The 24,342-nt window shown below is 37.0% G+C and overlaps 1 long non-coding RNA gene across 1 annotated transcript; it reads right to left on the bottom strand.

The window, feature by feature from the left end:
• Positions 1 to 11,474: 11,474 nt before the first annotated feature.
• LOC124277797 lies at positions 11,475 to 11,842 on the bottom strand. The gene is made up of 2 exons (XR_006898919.1): positions 11,767 to 11,842; positions 11,475 to 11,611 (listed from the first exon to the last, which is right to left on the bottom strand). It is a non-coding gene; the product is annotated as an uncharacterized LOC124277797 (long non-coding RNA).
• Positions 11,843 to 24,342: the final 12,500 nt, after the last annotated feature.

Here is a 24,342-nt window from a genome sequence, read left to right as displayed (position 1 = left end):
CAAATATAGAGATGTAAAATATAAAGGTTTCTGTGTTGTAGCTGTACCGGTACATATATAGAGATGTAAAATATGAAGGTTTCTGTGTTGTAGCTGTACCGGTACAATTAAAGAGATGTAACATATGATGGTTTCTGTGTTGTAGCTGTACCAAGTACAAATAAAGAGATGTAAAATATGAAGGTTTCTGTGTTGTAGCTGTACCGGTACAAATATAGAGATGTAAAATATGAAGGTTTCTGTGTTGTAGCTGTACCGGTACATATATAGAGATGTAAAATATGATAGTTTCTGTGTTGTAGCTGTACCGGTACATATATAGAGATGTAAAATATGAAGGTTTCTGTGTTGTAGCTGTACCGGTACATATATAGAGATGTAAAATATGATAGTTTTCTGTGTTGTAGCTGTACCGGTACAAATATAGAGATATAAAAATATGAAGGTTTCTGTGTTGTAGCTGTATAGGTACAAATATAGAGATGTAAAATTATGAAGGTTTCTGTGTTGTAGCTGTACCTGGTACAAATAAAGAGATTTAAAATATGATAGTTTCTGTGTTGTAGCTGTACCGGTACATATATAGAGATATAAAATATGAAGGTTTTCTGTGTTGTAGCTCTACCGGTACAAATATAGATATATAAAATATAAAGGATTCTGTGTTGTAGCTGTACCACTACCAATAATAGAGAGATATAAAATATGATGGTTTCTGTGTTGTAGCTGTACCGGTACAAATATAGAGATACATAATATGAAGGTTTCTGTGTTGTAGTTGTGTTGTACCTGTACCGGTACAGAGATGTAAAAATATGAAGATTTTGTGTTGAAGCTGTACAGGGACAACTATAAAGATGTAAAATATGATGGTTTCTGTGTTGTAGCTGTACCGGTACAAATAAAGAGAAGTAAAATATGATGGTTTCTGTGTTGTAGCTGTACCGGTACAAATATAGAGATATAAAATATGAAGGTTTCTGTGTTGTAGCTGTACCACTACAACTATAGAGATGTAAAATATGAAGGTTTCTGTGTTGTAGCTGTACCGGTACAAATAAAGAGATGTAAAATATGAAGGTTTCTGTGTTGCAGCTGTACCGGTACAAATATAGATGAAAATATAAAAATATGAAGGTTTACCGGTATGTTAAAATATATAGCTGTACCGGGTACAAATATAGAGATGTAAAATATGAAGGTTTCTGTGTTGTAGCTGCACCACTACCAATATAGAGATATAAAATATGAAGGTTTCTGTGTTGTAGCTGTACCAAATTACAAATAAAGAGATGTAAAATATGAAGGTTTCTGTGTTGTAGCTGTACCGGTACAAATAAAGAGATGTAAAATATGAAGGTTTCTGTGTTGTAGCTGTACCGGTACAAATATAGAGATATAAAATATGAAGGTTTCTGTGTTGTAGCTGTACCGGTACAAATATAGAGAGGTAAAATATGATGGTTTCTGTGTTGTAGCTGTACCGGTACAAATATAGAGATACAAAATATGAAGGTTTCTGTGTTGTAGCTGTACCGGTACATATATAGAGATGTAAAATATGATAGTTTCTGTGTTGTAGCTGTACCACTACAAATATAGAGATGTAAAATATGAAGGTTTCTGTGTTGTAGCTGTACCGGTACATATATAGAGATGTAAAATATGAAGGTTTCTGTGTTGTAGCTGTACCAGTACAAATATAGAGATATAAAATATGAAGGTTTCTGTGTTGTAGCTGTACCGGTACAAATATAGAGATGTAAAATATGATAGGTTTCTGTGTTGTAGCTGTACCGGTACAAATATAGAGATATAAAATATGAAGGTTTCTGTGTTGTAGCTGTACCGGTACAAATATACAGATGTAAAATATGATAGTTTCTGTGTTGTAGCTGTACCGGTACAAATATAGAGATGTAAAATATGAAGGTTTCTGTGTTGTAGCTGTACCGGTACATATATAGAGATGTAAAATATGATAGTTTCTGTGTTGTAGCTGTACCGGTACAAATAAAGAGATGTAAAATATGAAGGTTTCTGTGTTGTAGCTGTACCGGTACAAATATAGAGATGTAAAATATGAAGGTTTCTGTGTTGTAGCTGTACCGGTACATATATAGAGATGTAAAATATGATAGTTTCTGTGTTGTAGCTGTACCGGTACAAATATACAGATGTAAAATATGATGGTTTTCTGTGTTGTAGCTGTACCGGTACAAATAAAGAGATATAAAATATGAAGGTTTCTGTGTTGTAGCTGTACTGGTACATATATAGAGATGTAAAATATGAAGGTTTCTGTATTGTAGCTGTACCAGTACAAATATAGAGATATAAAATATGAAGGTTTCTGTGTTGTAGCTGTACCGGTACATATATAGAGATGTAAAATATGATAGTTTCTGTGTTGTAGCTGTACCGGTACAAATATAGAGATATAAAATATATGAAGGTTTCTGTGTTGTAGCTGTACCAGTACAAATATACAGATGTAAAATATGATAGTTTCTGTGTTGTAGCTGTACCGGTACAAATATAGAGATGTAAAAATATGAAGGTTTCTGTGTTGTAGCTGTACCGGTACAAATATGGAGATGTAAAATATGATAGTTTCTGTGTTGTAGCTGTACCGGTACAAATATAGAGATGTAAAATATAAAAGGTTTCTGTGTTGTAGCTGTACCGGTACAAATATAGAGATGTAAAATATAAAGGTTTCTGTGTTGTAGCTGTACCCGGTACATATATAGAGATGTAAAATATGAAGGTTTCTGTGTTGTAGCTGTACCGGTACAATTAAAGAGATGTAAAATATGATGGTTTCTGTGTTGTAGCTGTACCGGTACAAATAAAGAGATGTCAAATATGAAGGTTTCTGTGTTGTAGCTGTACCGGTACAAATATACAGATGTAAAATATGAAGGTTTCTGTGATGTAGCTCTACCGGTACATATATAGAGATGTAAAATATGATAGTTTCTGTGTTGTAGCTGTACCGGTACATATATAGAGATATAAAATATGAAGGTTTCTGTGTTGTAGCTGTACCGGTACAAATATAGAGAGGTCAAACATGATGGTTTCTGTGTTGTAGCTGTACCGGTACAAATAAAGACATACAAAAATATAAAAGGTTTCTGTGTTGTAGCTGTACCGGTACATATATACAGATGTAAAATATGATAGTTTCTGTGTTGTAGCTGTACCACTACAAATATAGAGATGTAAAATATGAAGGTTTCTGTGTTGTAGCTGTACCGGTACATATATAGAGATGTAAAATATGAAGGTTTCTGTATTGTAGCTGTACCAGTACAAATATAGAGATATAAAATATGAAGGTTTCTGTGTTGTAGCTGTACCGGTACATATATAGAGATGTAAAAAATATGATAGTTTCTCTATGTTGTAGCTGTACCGGTACAAATATAGAGATATAAAATATGAAGGTTTCTGTGTTGTAGCTGTACCGGTACAAATATACAGATGTAAAATATGATAGTTTCTGTGTTGTAGCTGTACCGGTACAAATATAGAGATGTAAAATATGAAGGTTTCTGTGTTGTAGCTGTACCGGTACATATATAGAGATGTAAAATATGATAGTTTCTGTGTTGTAGCTGTACCGGTACAAATAAAGAGATGTAAAATATGAAGGTTTCTGTGTTGTAGCTGTACCGGTACAAATATACAGATGTAAAATATATGAAGGTTTCTGTGTTGTAGCTGTACCGAGGTACATATATAGAGATGTAAAATATGATAGTTTCTGTGTTGTAGCTGTACCGGTACAAATATACAGATGTAAAATATCATGGTTTCTGTGTTGTAGCTGTACCGGTACAAATAAAGAGATATAAAATATAAAGGTTTCTGTGTTGTAGCTGTACTGGGTACATATATAGAATATGTAAAATATGAAGGGTTCTGTGTGATTGTAGCTGTACCAGTACAAATATAGAGATATAAAATATGAAGGTTTCTGTGTTGTAGCTGTACCGGTACATATATAGAGATGTAAAATATGATAGTTTCTGTGTTGTAGCTGTACCGGGTACATATATAGAGATATAAAATATGAAGGTTTCTGTGTTGTAGCTGTACCAGTACAAATATACAGATGTAAAATATGATAGTTTCTGTGTTGTAGCTGTACCGGTACAAATATAGAGATGTAAAATATGAAGGTTTCTGTGTTGTAGCTGTACTGGGTACAAATATGGAGATGTAAAATATGATAGTTTCTGTGTTGTAGCTGTACCGGTTCAAATATAGAGATGTAAAATATAAAGGATTCTGTGTTGTAACTGTACCGGTTCAAATATAGAGATGTAAAATATAAAGGTTTCTGTGTTGTAGCTGTACCGGTACATATATAGAGATGTAAAATATGAAGGTTTCTGTGTTGTAGCTGTACCGGTACAATTAAAGAGATGTAACATATGATGGTTTCTGTGTTGTAGCTGTACCGGTACAAATAAAGAGAGGTCAAATATGAAGGTTTCTGTGTTGTAGCTGTACCGGTACAAATATACAGATGTGGAAATATGAAGGTTTCTGTGTTGTAGCTCTACCGGTACATATATAGAGATGTAAAATATGATAGTTTCTGTGTTGTAGCTGTACCGGCACAGCAAAATAGCTGCGTTTCCGGACCCCGAAACCTAACGGAAACAAAATGGAAACTTAAGTTTCAACCTAGGTTTTCCGGAACGTTTCTCTACATTTCCTTCAAGTTTCCGGAAAACGGAAAACTTACAAATTACCCAGAAACCGGCATGGCTCCAGTGCGTTTCCGTTACCCAGTTTCCAGTGAGGGCTCCAGTGCGTTTCCGTTACCCAGTTTCCAGTGAGGGCTCCAGTGCGTTTCCGTTACCCAGTTTCCAGTAAGGCTCCAGTGCGTTTCCGTTACCCTTTTTTCCTGTAGGGCTCCAGTGCGTTTCCGTTACCCAGATTCCTGTATGGTTCCAGTGCGTTTCCGTTACGCAGATTCCTATGAGGTTCCATTGGGTTTCCTTTATCCCTCTACTTTCAGATGGTTTCATATACATTGTATTTACTTAGTTCAATTATGATTCCCCTGTGAATTTCGTTTCTATTAATCACATTTACCATGTTCCATAAGTTTCAGTAAATCAGAATCTGTATGGATTCATTTGGTTTCAATCATTAGTATTCAGGGATTACCATATGTCCATATTAAATTATGATTATTCAACTAAATTAAGTGTAGTTGAAATGAGTGTATTATATATTTGAATGTATTAGGTCATATATTTTATTCATGATACATTGAAATATAAAATAAACTCATTTCAACTACAGTTACCTCAACACCACATGGACATAGAAATAAATAAATACAAAATCAGGCATGTCAGTCGATTTCTCTTTATTCATCATAAACATATCATATCTATGTTTCAATGTTACAATTAAACATTGACACAAAGCACAGAGAGAGAGAGGGGGTGTGTGTGTGTGTGTGGGGGGGTCATCACAGGCCCTATGGATTTGAAATTTTGTATGAGTAGTAGTTTGTTCAAATAACTATTATGGAGGGGTTGACATTTGAGGGACATTAATTTTTAATCTTAGTCTCAGAAACAACAAATTTAGATGTTCTTGTCCTAAACAGGGTGACTACAGGAGATAATTGAATGTACATTTAGACATTCCATCCTATTTCTAAGACCTTTAGGTGGTTGGAAAGCATCTTGTTGGATGGTGTCGCAATTGCAAGTTCTTCATTTTGCCGCTGGAGCTTCAGACACCACTGGCGATGTCAATTCTAGGGTTAGGACTGCAGCCACCTTCTGTGTTCTTTTCTCTGCCCAGCTAGATTCTTCAGGAGGTGTTGGAGTTTCTGGGGAAAAATGAAATTCTTGCACTGCGAAAGTTATGTCCAACATTTATTCTTGAGAGAAGCGGCACTTGTTCTAATTAGATAATGGCACATTACGGTGATGGGTAATGACATGTGATAAGGAAAGTTATTCTATTACAGGTATATAGCGATGTGGATAATATGTAGCACATCATGTCAGTGACTCAGGGTGTTTTTAAACTGGTGTCAGGAAGTGTATAAACCGGTACAAATGATATTATATAATCCAGTTTCAGGAACTTACAGATCAGATTCTTTTTGTTTCTTTTAGCATCTTTTCCTGTGTTTTCTTTCCTGTAATCTGCCGACGTCGATCGTCCGTCTTGCTCCTCCAGATTATCCAAAAGGTTTCTATTAAGAAAAGGAAATGAATTAATTTTCATTCGTCCAATAATAGATTATTACAATCCGACACAAACATTCATAAGTTTGATTATTATCATGTATCAAAACAAGTAATAAGTAATTGTGGTATATCAACTACATGTATATGCATTACTGCGAGGGTGTGAGAAGTTTTCTATTAACATGACAGACATGATTATGCAGCAAATATGCACTACATAATAGTATGCTATGTCAATTCTACTGCTAGTACTAGATACCTGACAATGAAATAATTAGATGCTAGATTTACCCAATGGTGAACAAGAAACGAATTAATTGTATTTTGTATTACTGACGTGTCTAATCTTATAAAACCCAACATATATCTTGATTATGATGACGAGCAATAATAAAACTTGGGGTAAGTTTTTTACCTTAAATAAGTAACTTTTAATGGATTTTCAAGGTACTCCAGGAACTTTTCCATGATTCTTCTCACAATAGCCTAAAACAAAATGAGACACACATTTGGATCATGAACATATGTCGATTGGTAATATTTTCCACCGGAATATCATGTACTACTGGTTTCATCTATATTTGTTGCCTTGCTGGATACATGTATAACAATTTCTTAAAATATATTTTTATTCCATCAATAACCTGGAAAGGTGAACAAGCCAAGTGTCTTATATAAACGCCGCTCCAGTACACGGTTCCAATGTAGCTGGATACATAATTGAAATAGTCCGACAAGAAAAGAATAATACTGAGACAAAATTACACTCAGAAAAAATGACTGAAGAATAAATATTTGGTTATGGTGTTGGTTGTGCCCAGCAACAAAATGAGCTGCCGCAGGAAATAAAAATTATATAAACATCAGACTCAACGTACAGGAACACAAGGGTATTCTTGTCTTATGGTTATATTTTAACGGAATGTTCAGCTGGTATCAACAATAATGTTGTTTTTTAACAGATTTCACACCAAAAATGCAATGTCCACATTAATAACCGTGGAGAAATCGAAATGCGAGCGCACCGTTACTGTAGATTCCTACCGAAAACGTTTAATTCGATGCAAACTGACTGCTATGATAAGAAGAAAATAATTAATTTTATCTGAAACCTACCTGCCAATTTCTCTGTCTTGGGTTTCCGTTGAGATCGCTTGAGTTCCCGGATCCTTGTTTCCAAAGCTTCGATTGTCAAGTTTGTTGCCATGTGTCAAGAAAACTATAGCAAGTATACAGACTGCCATTTCTACTACCTTTACTCTCATAGACTTACTTGAAAACAACAACGAAGTTTTTCCAAGCTCGCGCGTGTACGTTTGAACAAAGATGGCGACATTTCAAACAAAGGCTTATGGGTAGTCAATTAGGTTGTTTTTCATTTCTATTGTTAACACGCCAATAGTCTGCTTTACCATTCACAAGCTTGGAAAAACACTGATAACTGCAATATGTGTTTATGAAAATTGTTTGTTTTACAATGTCCGTCACATCTCGCGAGGCCTCATTCATTCCAAATCAAGCGCTTCCGGTTTCTGGGACAACAATTTTAGTATGTGCCAGGTGGGCAGCACATGCTACCTCGACCGTGACGGACCCAGGGACTGGGCAGCTGTCAACCATGGCAGAATTTCCTCAACCTAAAGAGGAAACAATATGAACGGTGGATGTATTTCCCGTAATAAAGTACTCCAGAAATCAGTATATGCTTTTTTCAGATTTTCCGACGCGTTGATCGTATATGACCGATCCAATTTGATCCTATTTCTGTGTTTTTACCTGATATTTAGTCATATCAAGAACAATGTGATGGTTGATCACCTATTATTTTAAAACCACACAGCGTAGTTCCCTAAGATTCTGTAGTAAATTAATATTGCATGCAATAGAACGATTTTACCCGGTTTTTGTCATCTAGTGAGCTTATAACAGGTATAGTACTACATGTTATGTAATATATGCATGCAGGTGCAGCAAAAGGAATTATCAGCTGAGTTAAAAAAACAAACACAGATGAAAGGATTAACCGATAACACGCTAATTGATTTATTACTTTTATCTTGCACGACGTCTTTGTCAAAAGATTGTCTTTATGTTTGTAGAGTTACTAACGTATACTGAAAAGGTTTAGTACCGTGACGTAGATATTTGTGATGTTTGTAACAACACTAAGGGCGACACACAGGGATTTTCAGGTTGACCGCACTTGGAGAACAATGGACATAATCTGTGATGATAGGCATGCAGGTGACACTAAATTCCCAAGTTGGAAACAAAATAAATTGTACAACGAAGTGGTATCCGTAGAAAATACCAGATGTTAGATAATATTTTACATATTCATGACATGGCAACAACAATAAAATCCATTAAAATGACATTTTAGGCGCAAATTCTTTCAGAAAATGACATCTTCATAATACATGTACATAGTACACATCCAGTCTACACTGCAGTTTCATTATGTATGAAACTGCTTCTGCGAACGCAAGTACATTAATTCTTCCTGTTGACAAATCATCAGTGGTATTGTAAAATATATTTATCTTACATGTTGTATTTATTGCCACAGCGGATATTTATAAATTATACCTTTATATCATTGTTGACACGTTCGTGGTTACGTATGTCAGGATGTTTGGTGACTATGTCATCTACAGTGGAGACAGCTGAGACTCTACAACATACCCAGGACATCCAAGATGTAGCATTTCTCTAAAGCGTACCATCCATACATACAGCCTCGTGAAGTCGGAATGAACTTTTACTTTACACATGTAACTGCTGTTTTGCCATAATAAAAGTGATGAATTTGAAAGTATGGCCAGCATATTATGTACCAAATTGATGAGTTGGTGCTTACTCATATCAATCAAAACAAGCTAAGTGAGTTCAATTTCATTGATTTTCATCATGTAAGTGAACAAGGGGTGAGTTCGTGTCACCTATTTCGCTAGGTATTTCAGATAGCTAATCCCTTTAAAACAACATGCACCGTTTCTAAAGAATTGTGACATTATGTAAAAACTTGTCAGGTGTATTATCTTTGGTGTCCAGTGAAACCCGGTCACGTGACATGGAACAGTTTTTGGGCAGCTGCCGATGAATGGCATATCGTTCCATTATGTGGATACTGATGGATACTTTTCTCGAACAAGGTAATAGCCCATTAGTTTTGTTATAACGTTAGTTGGTTTTAAGTTTGATATCTGTATTTTGTTTTCATTTCTTGTAGCATTCAACAAAATTATTCCACAAACAACATTGTTCATGTGAGTTATAAGCCCCCACCTCTCCTCTTCTGACAATCCAGGGGCGTACCCAACAAGATCTCTTAGTTTTTCAGGTTGTAAACTGATTCCCTTATATTTTAGGTACTCTATGACATATCTAGAAAGCCATTTAATAAATTTATGAGGTTCCAAAGTTCTTATAAATATGATAATGGATCAATAATGATAATGCTATAATTAAAAGGCAAAACGTTCATTGACTTAATTTTCTTTCAATCCCAACATTTTTCACCACTGGCAGATGACGTTAAACTTAAACATATTTTATATCTATAAGTCTACTGTGTAATTTGTTGAAGCCTGTATTATGTTCTTTATTGGATATTTACGAAACTATTGTCCTTTTAGTACAGTTATGTGTTATGTGCATAACCACACCCAGTTAGTTGTATTAGTATGTATCACTTTGAGAAAAACAAATGGAAAGCCAATGGGTAACTGAAACTAATGGAGCCTTATCGGTTCCTCAGTAATTTAAAGGCATCTGTGAGTGTACCTAACAAACCGTAAAGGAGACCAAGTAGAATCTTAAGTTTCCGTAATATGGTTTAACTTTTCCTGAAATTATTCTTCTTCATGTGACAGTATCTTTTATTTGAATTCTGGTGTACAAAAACACTGAGATCACTAAACTGAAACTTATATACATGGAATACATAGACAGTTTAGCGTAGGTTAATGTCGGTTATATGCGGTATATACTGGTATATATGGAGTAATTTCCTCTACGTTCGTTTCATTGACGTTCCCATCAATGATGGTTTCCAGCTGCTTTATGCAATGGAAACTACCAATGATACTTTACTTTAAATTTCCGTTTCTGGAAACTAACTTTGTTGGTTTCCGGTAGTTTACAGTCGCTGAAACTAACCTTGGAAATTTAAATTTTAATGTGTGCATTATATATAAAAACAAATTACCTGTCTGCGAAAGACAGTAAAATAACTAGTCTCTATCACAAATGTACACTTAAAAACATATAACCATAAACACTTTAACAGTACAGTATAAAAATGGGCTATTGCTTTTCCTCCCTGCATGGGCCCAAGCTGGATACTGTATATAGAAATTATTTTACAAGTGTAACAGTAAATTAATATAGCCCCCAATGGAACAACACAAAGCTAAGTTTGCCATTTCATCTAAGCTGAAACCAACAGACTTGTCAGTATCCGGGTACAGAAACCTAGCTGAAACCTACATTACCCAGTATCCAATAGGTTTCCGCAACAACGGAAACTAAGTCATATTGTTATGAATCTTTCAGCGACCTGAAACTAAATGGAAACTCATAATGACAGTTTCAGTTGTAGAAATCAGACGGAAACCTAGATTTGTTAGTTTCAATTTTGTAAACTACGCGGAAACTCACATTGTCTGTTTCCGGATGCTGAAACCTAGCGGAAACGTACATTACCCAGTATCCATTAGGTTTCCGCAAAATGGAAACGAAGTTATTTTGCTGTGCAAGTATCCTTTAGCTTTCAGGCTAAAATTGAGATACAAATTCCAAAAATTTTACTTGCTAATTGCGTGGAAATTGAAAATCTTCTCCCAAGATCATGAAACTGAATTCCAAGCCTAGTCTCATAAGTGTGAGTAGTGTTTGATCTGAGAGTGGCATCTTAATGTTTGACTGCAGTACAGATGTAAGATAAGTTATTATTGACAGAAACACTTGTAGAGTAAGACCAGTGTAAAACACAGAATCAGTGTCAGTCTTAATACTGTCTGCAGAAAAGGCAGGAAAATTAACCTGAACAGAGACATTCTTTGTTTTGGTCGTGTAGTGCTGGGTTGCATAATGGTGATCTACTGACTTGTTAAAATGAACCTGTACTCCTACAGTTCTGTTTGGAACTTTTATCATAGGTCCGTGAAGACAAAACAAGACTTCTGTTTACAACAGTCACAATCACTTAGTCTGGAGTCATCATTCCCCTTTTCCTTCTCTTCAGCTTGAGATACAGGTTGATCTGTCAGTTCAGCTTCAGCATGGCACTCCTCAGTCAGTTGATTGCTCCTTGGGGTCCGAGAAACATCAGAGAGAGGGTGTCGGAAAATGGTCCTTCTCCCTTGTGTCACCTGGAGAGGAAAGTTAAAGTATAACAGGCTATTATACATTTACATCAATGAACAGTAATAAATAGTTCATAACATAATTGTCAAAATAACTTTACGTTTAATACATCACTAGTAGGACTATATTGTACATTACATTAAACTAAAAGTACACTAACCTTTCTTTGATATCCCAAATTTAAGACTGGATCAGGATTTTGTTTGCTTGGATGGCCATCCAAAAAATGAATTGAGTAAATCTGAAAAAGAGTTTCCTCCTCAATATTTTTGGGCATATTGCAAGATATCAGTAAGTTTCTACAATACAAATGTCTCTAGAATAATGATTTGTAGCACATAAGGTTTTAAAATGTTGGAATATTTTACTAGTAAAATTGTCGTTCAACCCTTTGTTGCATAGCTTTACCCTACAGTGCATTCGTACCTCCTATACTGTAACATAGGAGGTACGAAATGCTACGAGATCTTAAGCTTACGAGAACTTTGTGAAACGGGGTCCAGCACTGTAGGCCCTACATGAATAACAAATTATCTAACGTTTCATTATCTCCTAGTTATCAGATTGATAAACTATTGTGCCACTAATTATCTTGATAAATACATACCACACTACTATCAGATGGGTGATAATCCTTCCGATTAACAGTTGACACCCAAACACGACGACGATCTTCATTCACAGGAAACCTATGGAGATGATAGGGAAACAAACAAGGGCAGTCCTTCCGTGGCAATTTATGGACTGTACAGGGCAATTCCTTCCATATACGTAGATTTCTCTGGCTATTTGTACAGTCTTTCATAGCACAAATTCTCCCCTGATCCACGTTCATAAGGCCTACCTCTGTCCTGAGACATATTTTCGAAAACAGCAAGTTGCCAGACGTAAAACGTCAATGTCAATTTGTAGCCGCTTAATGGCGGACGACACTAGCGCCACCACAAAGGGGATAACTGAGAGTGGCACGAAGCACTGCTCCGTGGAAAGGTCTATAGCCTCCTACAGTTAACTACTCCGTAGCACCCCGTTTCTTGGTTTGCAGTTGCTTCACTCGGCTAACGTCACTGGTGGAAACATTGCGTTTATGTTTTCGACGGATATAATGTCTCAGTTCGACTCATTATTAAACAGCGACACGGCAACGTTCGCAATATTTACATTCCCACAATGCATTCAAGTTGTAGAGTGAATGAATTAACGTGTTTGTTAAGAATGAAAACGTGACCTAATTGAGAGGTCATCGGTTATCCAATCAAATCGTTAGAATCTCAGGTCAAGTCGTTACGACACAGGTCAACGCGATACGACACTCGTGTGACGTACGAGATTAGTATGCAACTACCCATACGTTGACCACGTGGGTAATAAATTCGGATATCACATCCTCCATTTTATAACTGTTATTAGTAAACAGAAATTTACTTAATTACACTATCGATGTCTTGGCTTGGTTTGGATTTCAATTATATACTTATTTCTATAAAAGTAGAGATGGATATTTGATAAGGAAAAACTTCATGGATGAACTACTTTTTATTCAGGCGATGCGACGTTTCGATACAGATTCTGGTATCCTTGTCAAGTATAATAGTCCGTTTGGCTCAAAATCGGACCGATGAATTTCAATCTAACTCGAAAACAACTAAACACAGAATACTCAATGAAACACTCATCATAATCATAACATCAGACCAAATCTGTAATTTTTTGCAGAATATATGACCTAAAAATAAAAAGTTGTTTAACAAACTATCATTAAAATTTTGACACAGTTCACTATTTGTTACGAGGGAGGACTTTAAAGGGAGGAACGGCTTGGTGTACGCGGAGCACGCGGACAACTGCCGACAGTCATTGATTCATTAACCTGTGCTGTGCCGTCTCCATGCCATTTTGGCACACCTGGATGTTCTTCTCTTTGCACCCTCCCTCGGTAAGAATCTTTACCGAAACGTCGCATCATCTGACTACAGTAGTAGTTCATCCACACCATTTGTCCTTATCTGACTCTCCAACATCGGGAAAAGTTAACATTGATATTTCGTGTACAACGCGTTGTAGTGAATCAGGGTACAGCTGCTGCTAATTCCATCTTTTGACAAACTGGTGGTACACTCGGGCCGGAAGTCTATCAATTGGCAAAACGATAAAATATACAGCAGTGGGTATAAATGTTGTGTCATATTCAACATACGTTATTCTATGCTTTGCATAAGTTTGTTTTTTTGTTGTATGACGTCGCACTCAGCGACACTGCAGCCATGACACTGAACCAGACAATCCAGTGTCTGACGTCATGTGACAGGAGTGGTACATGTGGTAAAACCCATTCATCTATACGAAATTTCTGCTGAGAGGAGATTTTCCATGACTGATTGTTGTTTAACGCGGAACTCAGCAATATTCCAGCTATATGGTGATGGTCTGTAAATAACCGGGTCTGGACCAGACAATCCAGTAATCAATATCATGGGCATCGATCTACGCAATTGGGATACGATGACATATGTCAACCAAGTCAGCAAGCCTGACCACCCGATCCCGTTAGTCGCCTCTTATGGGTTGCTGATGATCAATTATTACCCGGTCTTAACAGTTGGATTCTCCATAAAATGGAAAGATTGTTTAGGTCCCTGGTGATTCGCTCCGAAATGACGATATGCTGTAGAAAGAGCGTGGATGTAAATCAACCTTTTATGTAACGTCAACTGTCTAAATGACTGCTGAAAACCTCAGTGTACAGAAACCCTGTTTTACATTACAGTTATTCTGTTTGATTCTCTAACAATAAATAGCACAACAAAATTACATTTTCTGCACTTTCTATATTTTATTGGCAATATATACAGATAGAAAAAGGTGTAACTGCAAACCTATGATTTTAACCCCACATAGCCATTTATATTCATAATTATCATAATTAGGGGCGGTGGGGTAGCCTAGTGGTTAAAGCGTTCGCTCGTCACGCCCGGGTTCGATTCCCCACATTACGGGGAACAATGCGTGAAGCCCAATTCTGGTGTCCCCGCCGTGAAATTGCTGGAATATTGCTGAAAGCGGCGTAAAACTAAACTCACTCACTCATAAATAGTTTTGTTTGTATGACTATTCTGACCCTTCGGCCGTTCAGTAAATTGATTTTAGATATGCACATACTACTACCAAAGGCGAGCATCACCTTCCGTGCTCCCGTCACTAGACAAATATCAAGTTTCAGTAATCTGTTGTTGTAGCTCGATAACTTGGAAAATGAATTGATTTTCTTGTTGACCAGCAAACATCGGATCTCCTCAACCGACAACTGATCAAAGGTGGCACGTTATTGGTTATATATATACGTTTAAGGTCTCTTTCAGGGTGCCGTTGTTCAAAACAACCTCAGCCCTAAAACTACCGTAAGTCTGTGTTAAGGTATGGGTGTCGCTGTAGCTCTAAGATCGCTTTGTACAACGGTACCCAGGATTACAGCACTTACATTGCGATGTTCGTCACATGGAGGAGGAACTAGTCCAGACTTATACCCGCGAGTCTGTTAAAACAGCATGATACAGTTTAACATGGACTCGGACCCAGTGCTCTGACTCCCCTTAATCCCCTTAATGTCGAACGCCAGGCACGGTAAGAACAAGTACCACCTGTTAACGCATTTTGATCGTGCATCGACAGCCAGACCCGTCCTTTCATATGTTCTCTCTCTGCTGGACTACCATTTTGTCTGCATTTCAGAAACATAAAACGACATTAAACTGTTTATAATTATTAATGACCTCAGTTCATACAGCTCGAGTCATGTTGTGTTTTTCAATCTCCATAACACCTGGACAATATGTTTCGCACATGGAAACAACCTGAACTCGACAAGCCACTGTACCAGCCAGACCAAATTCCTGCGTATGTTGATCTAAGGGAAGTAACTCTTTGATAGCTCGTCACAGGCGGTAGAGCGCTCGTCGGCTGTTCTGAATCCTCTCTACAGGTTTAATGTTTTTCCATAGACTGCTATAGTATCATTTTTTGGTTGTTGTAAAATCATCCAGGTTGTCAACAGCCATTCCATGTACACATGGGTACAGTCTGGCTTTCAAACTACAATAAAACACAAATTCCGGCTAACTTATCCTGTCTATTGTCGTGGGCAAAGGAAGCGGAACACATCAACCCCAGTTCCGCACCAAATGTCACCTACTTGAAAATATCTTTACACACATTCAGCATAAGTCATCGTGTTAAAAACGGCAGCACCAGTTATTGAAAAATGTGGTCAGTTTTAATTGCTGGATGGATGTACATTAAAAAACTTAATTATCTTACACAATATCATGCAAACCCAGCTGTCACATGCCTCCATCAGAACTGAAGTTTACTCGCTCATGCTCGTTCAGAGAGCCACTGATTTTTATTTAGTGTAGTAGAACCTGTATGAAGGCAAATACAGTGGAGTTTAAGTTTGCTAAATGCGAGTGGTTCGAACTGTTAGTGTTTACCTGGATGAGTTGTGATCGCCTACCTGCCACACGGGTATCGTTGGTTGGAGGGATGTTCTATCTGGTAGGTAGGGCTGGGACGGGTTACCCGGATACACGGGACGGGTGGGTAATGAGTTGGACCCGGGTACCCATCTTAATACCCGGATCCGTTAGGATCATGTGACTAGTAGATTAAACAATATTGTATGTAATTCTTTCATGATTAAAGGTTGTATTGTCTTTGAAGATTTAGACATAATTTCACTTCTTTTGAATATAATATGTATCAATGGTTAAGATATTGAAAAACTCGAAATTTTAGCCTCCGAGCTGAGGGAATATATTGCCAGTTCTTGCAAATTTGATATCAGGGAATAACATAATGGCCACTGCGTATTCATAATTTAGTCGCAATTTGTGGCTGTGTCGAACCTTTGAAAATTCGGAAATATTTACCTGAAGAAAAATATCCATTCCATTCCAATCGTCTTGTCATGAGTTGCATAGATGTCAAGTCTTCGATTTCAAACTAGACTATATATAGAGAATACTACACGAGGTCTCATTACATAACGAATTATACGAAACAGAGTGTTCTTCCTATGGTATCTGACCGAGCGAAAGCGAGCTCAGATACCATAGGAAGGTCACGAGTTTCGTATAATTCGTATGTAATGAGACCGAGTGTGGTATTTTATTTATTACCCACGTCTTACATGCATTAAATTGACAAAATAGCGTATTTTTGTTATTTTTATGGTTTCAAACCGAAACCGGTTTCATAAAGAGGTCGCGGAAGAGTTTGTACTGTAGTACAATATTTGCATGACGTCACACTGTAATGACGTCACTGCCTTGGTAACCGACGTCACGATGCATGTCAGTTGTCATCGCCTCGTATAGACCTTTCCATGGCTTGTTTCATGGGCGCAGCCATTTTGTGGCAGCCATTAAGCGGCTGCAACGATGAACTGGTCTGTGCTATTTGTAACGCCGCGGCAATCTATGACGTTGAAAACAAGTCTAGACGGTGCCCAGTCAACGCTTACGCGGCGAAAACAACGTCTACTTACAGCTCAATTACATCTCGTTTTAGGGATTTCTGATGTCATGTCTAAAACAAACATTGCAGGTAAGATATATTTAAAGTACTAAAGTTTAAAGAAATGACCAAGTAATGTCAATATCATGTGCATTTTGTTGTAACTCGGCTATTGTATTGTGCACGAAAACTGAAGGCCTTTAAACGAAGTTGAATTTAACGTGAAACTGTATGTAAACTATAGGCCGCCTGTATCTTATAAGGCCTGTGCTCTGAATTTGAACTTGCCTGTATTTTCAAATTTGTATAGGACATTTAAATATTTCCAAACATATTCCCCTAATGTTGTCTTGTTTATATTTTGATTTGATATGTCAAGAACCATCGTCAAAATTTATTATTTAGCTATATAAAAATTATTTCAAGATTTACACACGGTAATCTCTTACTAAATGCTCACAAATGACTACGTTTTGACTATATCTTGACCAAATAATTTGTGAAAAATACCTTCTACTTTTTTATCTACATATTTGTGTTATTAAAAGTACTAGTATATTTCTTATTTATCTCACACAAATTAAGACGTTCTCTTGTAACTAGAAGTAACAGCTGGTTAAATATAATTAGGTCAGTTAGTTATCTCAATCTGTAATGAGGCTAGAAATCAAATCAGAGACCATATAATATGGTCTCTGGTCAAATGTGATGAGTGGGTATGGTTATTATTGTACTTTCTGTTACAGAGTCACTACCTGAAGGCAGTGCCAAGTGGGTTCCCATTATACTGGAAACTGGCCTCAGATAGGATATGAAGATATTATTGACTACCTCATTAAGTCCCACTCATTTGATTCCAAGGAAATGAAAGCTTTTCGAGCAACATATGCATATAATTATGTGCAGAATGGATGGTTAGGTGATATTGAAAGCATTGTGGAAAATGAAGTTCATTATCTTAAAGCCTGTGTGTCACCCTCTCAGCCAGGAGCCTCTACAGTTCCTTACAATGCATGGATTGCTGCAAGGGAAGATGGTACTGTATTAACTGCATGTTGCACTTGCCCAGCTGGTCATGGAAGGTCATGTAGTCATGTTGCAGCCATTATGTATGCTGTACATCTAGCCTGGTTACATGGATATGCTGGTAAATCTTGTACTGATTTACCCTGTACATGGGGACGAGGGACTGACAGCAATAAATTACTCAGTGAATTAAAGGCCATGAATTTCATGCATCCAAAAGATCTGATGATCCCAATCAAGCTGCAGAAACGTCTACATCATCGAAAAGCAAGCCCTACAGATTTAAGCAGTTTGTTACCACAGAAGACTTTACTGAGCATGTAAATAATTCTCCACTTTGTTCTCTTTGAAACTGAAGGGTACACTTCTCCATAAAACATTTTCAGCCACTGAAAATGTAAATCCTATCTGCAAGGAAACGTCAAATGATGAATCCAGACATGGATCTCATGATATTGATTATAGCAAGACTGTCACAAAATTGGAACGTTCTGTTTGCCAGGAATTTTATGACAAGTATGTTAATCTTCCAGAGTACAAAAGAGAGAAGAATTAAGTAATTTAACATTAAACCAGGGTGCATCATCAAGTCCGCTATGGAAAGACAGCAGGCGAGTAAGAATACCAGCATCAAAGGCCAACAGTGTACCTTTAAAACAAGTAGAGGCGACCCTGAGAAATTTCCAACATGAACAGTTCACCTGTATGAGAGATTTAACCCGGGTAATGACAACACTGCTTATGGAGTGACCCATGAACCCATAGCAAGAGCACACTATCAGGATATTAATGGGAAGAAAGTAATGTGTACAGGAACTGTTATATCATCACATGAACCATTTCTGTCTGCTAGTCCTGATGGAATCATTGAAGATTCTGCAATATTAGAAATAAAATGTCCTACAACATCTGTGCATGCAATGATTGACTCAGGAAAAGGTGATGTTCGAAACATTGACAGTGAACTAGTTCTTTACTCAAAAGGGAGAAATGGATATTTCACTCAGGTGCAAATGTGTATGTTCTGTACAGGAAAACATCAGTGCACATTTCTTATGTGGAGACCAGAAGAACATGACAGAGTCCTTCTTAATGTTGCATATGATTCCAGCTTTGTTGACAATACACTGTCTAGATTAAGAGCGTTTTATTTCAAACATATGCTGGTCCGGTTGGTTGATGACTTCAAGGCAGGTCGGTTCGTGTTGAGTGAGGAATACAAGCAGTTCTGTGTGTCACAGTAGCATGTGTAGAGTAAATAACACTGTAACAGTATCAACACATAAATTACACAGCTATGCGAAGTTTGTTGTTTTGTTAGAGCTGAGTCAATAAATTGCTATCTATCTAATTGATGTGATGTATCTACTGTTATTGACTTACTGTTGATGTTTGAAAAGAATTTGTATATAACCTGTAAATGTGTACATTTCCTTCACTCACTGACACTCAAATGAATAGTAATAAAATCAAAGTTGTGTATTATGAATTGCTGATATTCTATGAAGAAAACTACAGTTCAAGTCAAATACTATTTAACACGCTAGTAACTTAAAATAAATGTTTAACATATTTAGGTTGAATAATAAAATACAATGTACCAGTATGAAATGAATATGTGTTTTTGTTTTTAATGAACATGATCAGTATTTATATCTCATGTAATTACTCACACTTAAGATGAAATGTTTAACCCCTGAAGCAGGAGTATTGTTGTCACACATATCATGGGACCATATATACAGTTACAGAAACTTGTGAGATTTTCCTAGTGGCCCAAGTGGTGATGTATCTGTAAAAACAAACACTTTTGGTGATCACTAACTGCTATTGTTTTCTCCAAAAATATCAGTGGCCCAAAGACAAAAGTGGTGGCCATCTGCCACTGGTAGTTTCTATCACTGTATATATGGTGCCATGCATATGGCAGTCTAAGGGTTAAGGTGATTTACAAGTTTGATTTCATTGAATATCTATAGGTTGGTATTTAAACAAAAACAGCAATGATAACAAAAATCAAGGTGAGGTGAACATTCAGTTTAATGATTTAAACATCAATTCAATGAGAATATGTATTTATAATTTATCATTCTTGTTGGTGAAATATCACATTGCAAAATCACATACATCTCATAAGCTTAAGCAGCCTACTAGATGTCTGAAACATACATGACTACTCAGTCTTTGTCCTTGATGAGTTATGGTCTGAGGTTACACAGGACTGCACACACTTTGACTATCTTATCCAACTTTTGAACAGAATTAAGAGGTAGAACCTGATTCAATATTCTGTAAGACTTCAACCTGGCAATTGCTCTTTCTACATGTATTCTTACAGATGCAATTCTTCGTGTTTCTATACACTCTGTAGCACTCAGTTGTTTACGACCCTTCATAAAAGCAGGAATGTTCAGTTTCACTCTTCTAGCATAAAGTTCATTGCTTATTGTAAAGCCTCTCTATCTGCCATTACCTCATCACCAGGTAACAAGTAGTTTAAAAACCCGAGTTCTTGGTGATATACACATCACTTGCACGACCCCCATAGCATCTTGAAACATGCATAATATACCCATTGGGAGCAATCGCAACAAGAATTTTGGCAGTATTGTGACTTTTATATGCACTGTAGGTTTGAGCTCTAACCTTCAATGAAAATGGACGTTGCAAGAACATTTCTGTACAGTCAATAATGCAGGTAGTCTGTGGATAGGTAGTGTTAAAGGACATTGGCATTGCAGATCTAATAACATCTCTTGGGAGCCAAACAATGCAATCCTTTAGCTTTCTGGCTAAAATTGAGATACAAATTCCAAAAATTTTACTTGCTAATTGCGTGGAAATTGAAAATCTTCTCCTGAGATCATGAAACTGAATTCCAAGCCTAGTCTCATAAGTGTGAGTAGTGTTTGATCTGAGAGTGGCATCTTAATGTTTGACCGCAGTACAGGTGTAAGATAAGTTATTATTGACAGAAACACTTGTAGAGTAAGTCCAGTGTAAAACACAGAATCAGTGTCAGTCTTAATACTGTCTGCAGAAAAGGCAGGAAAATTAACCTGAACAGAGACAGTCTTTGTTTTGGTCGTGTAGTGCTGGGTTGCATAATGGTGATCTACTGACTTGTTAAAATGAACCTTTACTCCTACAGTTCTGTTTGGAACTTTTATCATAGGTCTGTGAAGACAAAACAAGACTTCTGTTTACAACAGTCACAATCACTTGGTCTGGAGTCATCATTCTCCTTTTCCTCCTCTTCAGCTTGAGATACAGGTTGATCTGTCAGTTCAGCTTCAGCATGGCACTCCTCAGTCAGTTGATTGCTCCTTGGGGTCCGAGAAACATCAGAGAGGGGGTGTCGGAAAATGGTCCTTCTCCCTTGTGTCACCTGGAGAGAGGAAAGTTAAAGTATAACAGGCTATTATACATTTACATCAATGAACAGTAATAAATAGTTAATAACATAATTGTTAAAATAACTTTACGTTTAATACATCACTAGTAGGACTATATTGTACATTACATTAAACTAAAAGTACACTAACCTTTCTTTGATATCCCAAATTTAAGACTGGATCAGGATTTCGTTTTGCTTGGATGGCCATCCATAAAATGAATTGAGCATATCTGAAAAAGAGTTATAAAAATAAAATAATTACATTTCTATTTAGCCAATGTCACTCCAGTAACTACAATGGGTTATCACATTTTCAACAAATTTTTCACTCCTGTTAAACACTAGAGCCGTTAAATAAAGAAATTCTTTACATCCCTGTACTATGTGTACACTAACGATACACGGAGGGTAAAGTAATTAAGCAATAATAAATTACATAATAAATTAATCCAGTAATGTTATTATTAACTAATTTTAAGGAAAGATATATTGAGTAAATAATGATAGACTGTTTCCTCTCAATATTTTTGGGCATATTGCAAGATATCAGTAAGTTTCTACAATACAAATGTCTCTAGAATAATGATTTGTAGCACATAAGGTTTTAAAATGTTGGAATATTTACTAGTAAAAATGTCGTTCAACCCTTTGTTGCATAGCTTTACCCTACAGTGCATTCGTACCTCCTATACTGTAACATAGGAGGTACGAATGCTACGAGATCTTAAGCTTACGAGAGCTTTGTGAAACGGGGTCCAGCACTGTAGGCCCTACATGAATAACAAAATATCTAACGTTTCATTATCTCCTAGTTATCAGATTGGATAAACTATTGTGCCACTAATTATCTTGATAAATACATACCACACTACTATCAGATGGGTGATAATCCTTCCGATTAACAGGTGACACCCAAACACGACGACGATCTTCATTCACAGGAAACCTATGGAGATGATAGGGAAACAAACAAGGGCAGTCCTTCCGTGGCAATTTATGGACTGTACAGGGCAATTCCTTCCATATACGTAGATTTCTCTGGCTATTTGTACAGTCTTTCATAGCACAAATTCTCCCTGATCCACGTTCATAAGGCCTACCTCTGTCCCGAGACATATTTTCGAAAAAAACCAGCAAGTTGCCAGACGTAAAACGTCAATGTCAATTTGCAGCCGCTTAATGGCGGACGACACTAGCGCCACCACAAAGGGGGATAACTGAGAGTGGCACGAAGCACTGCTCCGTGGAAAGGTCTATAGCCTCCTACAGTAAACTACTCCGTAGCACCCCGTTTCTTGGTTTGCAGTTGCTTCACTCGGCTAACGTCACTGGTGGAAACATTGCGTTTATGTTTTCGACGGATATAATGTCTCAGTTCGACTCATTATTAAACAGCGACACGGCAACGTTCGCAATGTTTACATTCCCACAATGCATTCAAGTTGTAGAGTGAATGAATTAACGTGTTTGTTAAGAATGAAAAACGTGACCTAATTGAGAGGTCATCGGTTATCCAATCAAATCGTTAGAATCTCAGGTCAAGTCGTTACGACACAGGTCAACGCGATACGACACTCGTGTGACGTACGAGATTAGTATGCAACTACCCATACGTTGACCACGTGGGTAATAAATTCGGATATCACATCCTCCATTTTATAACTGTTATTAGTAAACAGAAATTTACTTAATTACACTATCGATGTCTTGGCTTGGTTTGGATTTCAATTATATACTTATTTCTATAAAAAGTAGAGATGGATATTTGATAAGGAAAAACTTCATGGATGAACTACTTTTTTATTCAGGCGATGCGACGTTTCGATACAGATTCTGGTATCCTTGTCAAGTATAATAGTCCGTTTGGCTCAAAATCGGACCGATGAATTTCAATCTAACTCGAAAACAACTCAACATAGAATACTCAATGAAACACTAATCATAATCATAACATCAGACCAACTCTGTGATATTTTTGCAGAATTTATGACCTAAAAATAAAAAAGTTGTTTAACAAACTATCATTAAAATTTTGACACAGTTCACTATTTGTTACGAGGGGAGGACTTTAAAGGGAGGAACGGCTTGGTGTACGCGGAGCACGCGGACAACTGCCGACAGTCATTGATTCATTAACCTGTGCTGTGCCGTCTCCATGCCATTTTGGCACACCTGGATGTTCCTCTTTTGCACCCCTCCCTCGGTAAGAATCTTTACCGAAACGTCGCATCATCTGACTACAGTAGTAGTTCATCCACACCATTTGTCCTTATCTGACTCTCCAACATCGGGAAAAGTTAACATTGATATTTCGTGTACAACGCGTTGTAGTGAATCAGGGTACAGCTGCTGCTAATTCCATCTTTTGACAAACTGGTGGTACACTCGGGCCGGAAGTCTATCAATTGGCAAAACGATAAAAATACAGCAGTGGGTATAAATGTTGTGTCATATTCAACATACGTTATTCTATGCTTTGCATAAGTTTGTTTTGTTGTATGACGTCGCACTCAGCGACACTGCAGCCATGACACTGAACCAGACAATCCAGTGTCTGACGTCATGTGACAGGAGTGGTACATGTGGTAAAACCCATTCATCTATACGAAATTTCTGCTGAGAGGAGATTTTCCATGACTGATTGTTGTTTAACGCGGAACTCAGCAATATTCCAGCTATATGGTGATGGTCTGTAAATAACCGGGTCTGGACCAGACAATCCAGTAATCAATATCATGGGCATCGATCTACGCAATTGGGATACGATGACATATGTCAACCAAGTCAGCAAGCCTGATCACC

This window comes from Haliotis rubra, unplaced genomic scaffold (assembly GCF_003918875.1).
Source record: "Haliotis rubra isolate DU_JTF1 unplaced genomic scaffold, ASM391887v1 Scf2273, whole genome shotgun sequence".
NCBI classification, from domain to species: domain Eukaryota; kingdom Metazoa; phylum Mollusca; class Gastropoda; order Lepetellida; family Haliotidae; genus Haliotis; species Haliotis rubra.
This window is presented reverse-complemented; position numbering and strand designations above follow the sequence as displayed.